This window comes from Tenrec ecaudatus, chromosome 3, assembly GCF_050624435.1.
Source record: "Tenrec ecaudatus isolate mTenEca1 chromosome 3, mTenEca1.hap1, whole genome shotgun sequence".
Taxonomy (NCBI): Eukaryota; Metazoa; Chordata; class Mammalia; order Afrosoricida; family Tenrecidae; genus Tenrec; species Tenrec ecaudatus.
Window position 1 is genome coordinate 149,189,857 of NC_134532.1, and position 6,492 is coordinate 149,196,348.

The window sequence follows — 6,492 nt, forward strand, 5'->3', positions numbered from 1 at the left end:
CCAAAGGTTTTGATATGTTGTGTTACTGGTCTCATTTGTTTCAAGGAATTTTTTTTCTAGGTACAGTGTACTTTATTGATGGTGCATAACAAGGTCAGGCTCTCTAAGCCCCTCCCCTTCCTTCAGGGGGTTCCGATGTTATATTCTCAGTATGTTAAGGGATTGAATTAGGGGCAAAGACTCCCCAGCAACTGAGAGCCTCTCTTCCTCTAGTGCTGTTGCTGGGGCTGCTGGTCCAGGGGGACTCTTACTCCTTGGAGGCCATGTGGACCATGAGGTCCTCCACCCTGTTGCTGTAGCCAAGTTCATTGTCATACCAGGAAATGAGCTTGACAAAGTGGTCGTTGAGCGCAATGCCAGCCCCAGCATCAAAGGTGGAAGAGTGGGTGTCACTGCTGAAGTCACAGGAGACAACCTGGTCCTCAGTGTAGCCCAGGATGTCCTTTAGGGGACCATCGGATGCCTGCTTCACCACCTTCTTGATGTCATCGTACTTGGCAGCTTTCCCCAGACGGCAGGTGAGATCCACGACGGACACATTGGGGGTGGGGACACGGAAGGCCATGCCAGTCAGTTTCCCATTCAGCTCCGGGATGACCTTGCCCACAGCCTTGGCAGCGCCAGTAGATGCAGGGATGATGTTCTGGGCAGCCCCACGGCCATTGCGCCAGTTTCCCAAAGGGGCCGTCCACGGTCTTCTGGGTGGCAGTGATGGCGTGGACTGTGGTCATGAGTCCTTCCACGAGGCCAGAATTGTCATGGATGACCTTGGCCAGGGGGGCTAAGCAGTTGGTGGTGCAGGAGGCTTTGCTGACAATCTTGAGGGAGTTGTCGTACTTTTCGTGGTTCACACCCATCACAAACATGGGGGCATCGGCAGAAGGGGCAGAGATGATCACCCTTTTGGCACCGCCCTTCAAGTGAGCCCCGGCCTTCTCCATGGTGGTGAAGACACCGGTGGACTCCACGACATACTCGGCACCGGCCTCGCCCCACTTGATGTTGGTGGGATCTCGCTCCTGGAAGATGGAGATGCCTTCCCATTGACGACAAGCTTCCCATTCTCAGCCTTGATGGCATCCTTGAACTTGCCGTGGGTGGAATCATACTGCAACATGTAGACCATGTAGTTCAGATCAATGAAGGGGTCATCGATGGCAACAATCTCCACTTTGCCAGAAGTGAAAGCAGCCCTGGTGACCAGGCGCCCAATGTGGCGAATCCGTTCACTCCGACCTTCACCATCGTGTCTCGGGGATGCGGCTGGGACTGCCCGGGAACGGGAGAGGCGGCTGTCTGTCGCACGAGGAGGAGCAGAGAGCCTGTTTCAAGGAATTTTTAATTTCCTCTCTTTTTTACCCATTTAGAAGCAGTATCTCGTTCAGTCTTTATGTGTTTGTCTTTATGTTTCTGTTTGTTTTATTGTTAATTTCTAGTTTTCTAGTGTTATGGTCTTAGAAGATAGGTTGTAGCGTCTCCATGTTTTTGAATTTGTTGAAGCGCACTTTGTGGCCTGCTCTGTGTGGTTTATTCTAGAGAATGTTCCATGGAAGTTAAAGAAGAACATGTACTGTGGTGTTTTTGTTGTTGGCTGGAGAATTCTGTAGATGTCTATGAGGTCGATTTTATTGAATGTGTGGTTGAGCTCCTGTGTGTCTTTATGGAATTTCTTTCATGATTTTCTGTTTTTCCTTGAGAGTGGTGTATTGATGTCTTCTGCTATTATTGTCGAATTATTTATATCCTTTTTTCAATTTTGTGAGGATTTGATTTCAAGGGTCTTTCATTAGGGACATATTTTAAGTTTGTAGATCTGCATTCTGTCCATCTAAATTGAATAAGGAAGCCCAAAGAAGAATTGATTTACTTGCATTCTGGTAAAGAACATTGAAAGTACCAATGACTGTCAGAAGGAAAAACATATCTGCCTTGCAGGAAGTACAGATGTTCCTTGGAAATAAAGATAGCGAGACTTCATCTCATTTGCTTTGGACAAGTTGTCAGGAGAGCCTCGGCCCTGGAAAAGGCCATCATGCTTTCTTTGTAAGGTATGGGCTAGTGAAAAAGAGGAGTACTCACAACGAGAGAGTTTGACATAGTGGCTGCAACCTTGGGCTCAAACATGATTAAAAACCACCCTTGCGAGGAGGGTGCAGGCTGCTGCAGGATCAGGCAGGGCCGTAGAAAGGGTTGCTGTGAGTTGGGGCTGACTCAAAGGTGCCTCACAACAATAGAACCACATGGCTGCCTGGATCCTCCTTGTTTGAACCAGTGGACAAGAGTTCAAGTTTTTCAAAAAGAGAAAAACAAACAAACTCACTTTTGCTGAGTCAATGTGGACTCATAGCGACCCTACAATTCTACAGAGTGGAATTGCCCTTGTGGGTTTCCAAGACAGTAACTCTTTATTGGAATAGAAAACCCCATTTTTCTCCTGATTAAAAGTGAAATAACTACTGTAAATATTTTATTTGAAATCTCAATGGGTAAATATTATGATTTTCAGATGTCTGAGGCCTTTTGAGTTATTCAGAATCCAGTTGTCTTGCTTGCTGGGTTGATCAATAACACCACATTACTTAAGTAAATGTGTATCCTTTGGGAGTCTTTTTGGCTGACACTAGAAAAAAAAAGTTATGGTTTTGATGTAGCAGAGGTCACTGAAGAATAATAACAGAGGATTTTAAGTTGGGAAGGAAGAGAGCATTTTTGAAAAATTAACATTTCAAGAATTGAAAATCAATGTAGCCTTTGCCAGAGAAGTGTAGCTCAATTTACACAAAAGATCAAATTTTGAAAGTTGGTATATGTATTAAATTTTAATAAATGTAATCCCATTAGAATTTCCCAGAAGGTCTTGGTACATAATGAAACTTGATTGTGAATCTTTTTCTAAAGTGAAGAATGTTCTTCTTTTTTTATATTTATTAAAATAAATGTTATATAGACTTCAAATGTAAAATATTAAAAATAACCCAAAGTATAAACAAATTATTCATTTACCAAGGAGCAGATTTTTTTCTAAAATAGACCAGGATGAAAAGTAACATATTGTTACCTACATAAATTCTAACATATGCACTTTACAGAGGCATCTACTTTAAGTTTATTTTTTAGCAGATCAGTTATTTAGATTCCTTCCTCGCTTCTTTACTTTGCCTCTCACTCTTTCTATCCCTCCAGCTCTCTTTGTCTTCCCCCAACTTTCAACATAGTATTTATTTTTTTTGAAACAGATTTTTCTTCTTTCATTTAAACAACCTGGATTTGGGGAAGGTTCTGAGTTGTTGGATCTAGACTCCATAAAGCTATCGATATTTAGTTTCGAAACTCTCCTGGAAGCCGTACTTTTGGCTTGGCAAGCAGCTGTTTCTACTTTTTGGCCCACGAAGACCTCATTGGGTCATCATCCCGGAAGGCACCCCAGTAGCTAGTCTTTGGTCTTCTCTGCCTCACTAGTTTTATTTTTAACCTCTCTTGATTATTTCTAAGCCTCCGAATCATGAAATCTCATTTTATTTTATTAGGAGGGATTTATTCACAAGGCAAATGCAGACCTACGCAGCTTTCTTTCATACACATCACTAAATGCCGAGTGGTCCTGCAAGCATTAAGCTTTCTGTACAAGATATGTGAAATATGTGGGGGGAAAATGGAGATGCTCATGCTTGCACTTACAGTTTGAGAAATTCCAAAGAAATTCCTTTGAAAATAACAGCGATTAAACACAACAGTGGGATGTGTGCAATTGTGCTTAATACAATGGAATGATGCGTTGTTATGAGATTTGTAGGAGCCCCCCAGTAAATGATTAATAAACACAAACAAAAAAACCCCAACAGTGGGACAATTACTTCCTACTTGTTGGATGGGCTGTTGGGTAGGTTCTGGCTCATAGCACCTCTGTGGGCAACAGAAGAAAATACTGCTTAATCCTGTGCCACCTTTATAAGTGTTGTTATGTTGAGCCCATTGTTGCAGCCACTGAGTCAGTCCATCTCAGTGAGGGTCCTCCTCCTTATTTAGCATGCATAATGCCCTTTTCCAGGGACGAGTCTCCTGGTATGCCCAAAGGTTACGAGGCAAAGTCATGTCATCCTCACGTCCAAGGAGCGTTCTGACTGTATTTCTTCTAAAACAGGTTTATTTGTTCTCCTAGCAGTCCCTTACATGTTCTTCACCAACACCATAATTCTTTCTAATGTGTGAAATTCTTCCTTTTTCATGGTCTAATTTTCACATCTATACGAGGCAATTGAAAATGGCATGACTTGGGTCAAGCACACCTTGGTCCTCAAAGTGACACCCTCGATCTTCAACACCAGAAGGAGGGCTTGTGCAGCAGACTGACCCAATGCAGCACGTCATTTGATCTCCTGACTGCTCCTTCCACGAGCATCGCTTGTGGATCCAAACAAGTTGATATCTTGGACAGCTGCAATCCCTTTTCTCTGCCTCCCCTGATATTATCCTTCAGTCCAATTGTGAGAATTTTGGCTTTGCCTGAGCTTCAATCCACGATCGACTAGTGTAGGGACACATTGTCCTGTTCTCCCTGGGAGAATTGCTGGGGTGCAAAGTATGGGAAAACCTTGAGTGTTTAACTGTTTGTGTGCTTCACGAACTTGCCACACATACAGAGTGATCAGGAGATTCCTTTCTGGAGAGAAAAAGAGCACAACAGATAAAAATGTTCTGGAATAGGAGAATGCTGAATAATCACATGGTAATATTTGTTAGTCATATGACAATATTTGTTAGTGCAAGAATGTTTGTTAATTATGAATCATGACAACATCTTGTGCCTGAAGTCATTGTGACCTAAAATTGCCCCAGCATTGGAACTTCTGTAAACTTTCTCCTTTCAAGCAGAAATTAAAAAATTGGAGAACAGAGAAGCTTGGGAGGTGTGGGGGGGGGGGTCTTCTCTCTCTTGAGTTCCTCTTCCTTATCCTCATGACTCAATCTCAAGTCTTGAGTAGTTGTCTTGTGCATCTCAGGTAGCTCCCAGCTGGCTGGAGTGCCACATACTAGACCTAGAATGAAAGGACATGATTCTTGCAGGAGAAATATCGATCATCTCAGACACTGTAGTGTATGATAAGAAACATGGTGTCTGCTGTTAGGTGCTGCCAAGTCAGCTCCAACTCATAGTGACCCTCTGAAAAACAGAACGAAGCACTGCTCGGTCCTGCACAAGTCTCATAATTGTAGTAGTCACTGGGTCAACCTATCTTATTGAGAGTCTTCCTCTTTTTTGCTGTCCTGCTACTTCACCAAGCATGATGTCCTTTTCCAGGCACTGGTCTCTCCTGATAACATGACCAAACTATGTGAGATGAAGTCTTGCCATCTTTACTTCTTGGGAGGATTTTGGTTGTACTTCTTCCGAGACAGATGTGCTTGTTCTATTGGTAGTCCATGCTATTTTCTTTTTATTATTTATTTATTTTAAATAACCATTTTATTAGGGGCTTGTACAAGTCTTATCAGAATCCATACATACATTCATTGTAGGTCAAGCACATTTGCACACTTGTTGCCCTTATCATACTCAAAACACTTGCTTTCTACTTGAGCTCTTTGTATCAGCCCCTTATTTTTCCCTTTCTTTCCTGCTCCCCTCTTCCTCATGCGCCCTTGATAATTTATAAATTATTATTTTGTCATATTTCACACTGGCTGATGTCTCCCTTCACCCACTTTTCTGTTATCTGTCCCCAGAGAGGTTTATGTAGATCCTTATAATCATTTCCCCTGTTCCACCCCATGCTCCTTCCACCCTCCCAGTATCGCCACTCTCATCCCTAGTCCTGAAGGAATCATCTGTCCTGGATTCCCTGTGTTTCCAATTCCTATCTGTACCAGTGTACATCCTGTGGTCTAGCCATATTTGTAAGGTAGAATTGGGATCATGATAGTGGGAGGTGAGTGGGGGTGGGAAGGAAGCATTTAACAACTAGAGGAGAGTTGTATGCTTCATTGTTGCTACATTGCACCCTGACTGTCTCATCTCCTCCCTGCAACCCTTTTGTAAGGGTATATCCAGCTGCCTACACATGGGCTTTGGGTCCCCAGTCTGTACTCCCCCTCCTTCACAATGATTTGATTTTTATTCTGATTCCTGGTACCTGTTCCCTTCGACACCTTTTGATCCCACAGGCTGGTGTGCTTCTTCCACGCGGGCTTTGTTGCTTCTCAGCTAGATGACTGCTTGTTTACCTTCAAGTGTTTAAGACGCCTGACATTATATCTTTTGATAGCCAGGCACCATCAGCTTTCTTCACCACATTTGCTTATGTACACATTAGTCTTTAGCGATTTTATTGGGAAGGTGGGCACACAATAATATGATTTTTGTTCTTTGATGTCTGATACTTGATCCCTTTGACACCTCGTGGTCACGTAGGTGTGCTTCTTCCATGTGGGCTTTGTTGCTTCTGAGCTAGATGTCCACCTGTTTACCTTCAAGGCTTTAAGACCCCAGATGCT

At 43.1% G+C, this 6,492-nt stretch overlaps 1 pseudogene; it reads right to left on the bottom strand.

Annotated features, from left to right (window-relative positions):
* Positions 1 to 222: 222 nt before the first annotated feature.
* On the bottom strand, positions 223 to 1,293 carry LOC142443610 (glyceraldehyde-3-phosphate dehydrogenase-like; annotated as a pseudogene).
* Between the last annotated feature and the right edge of the window lie 5,199 nt (positions 1,294 to 6,492).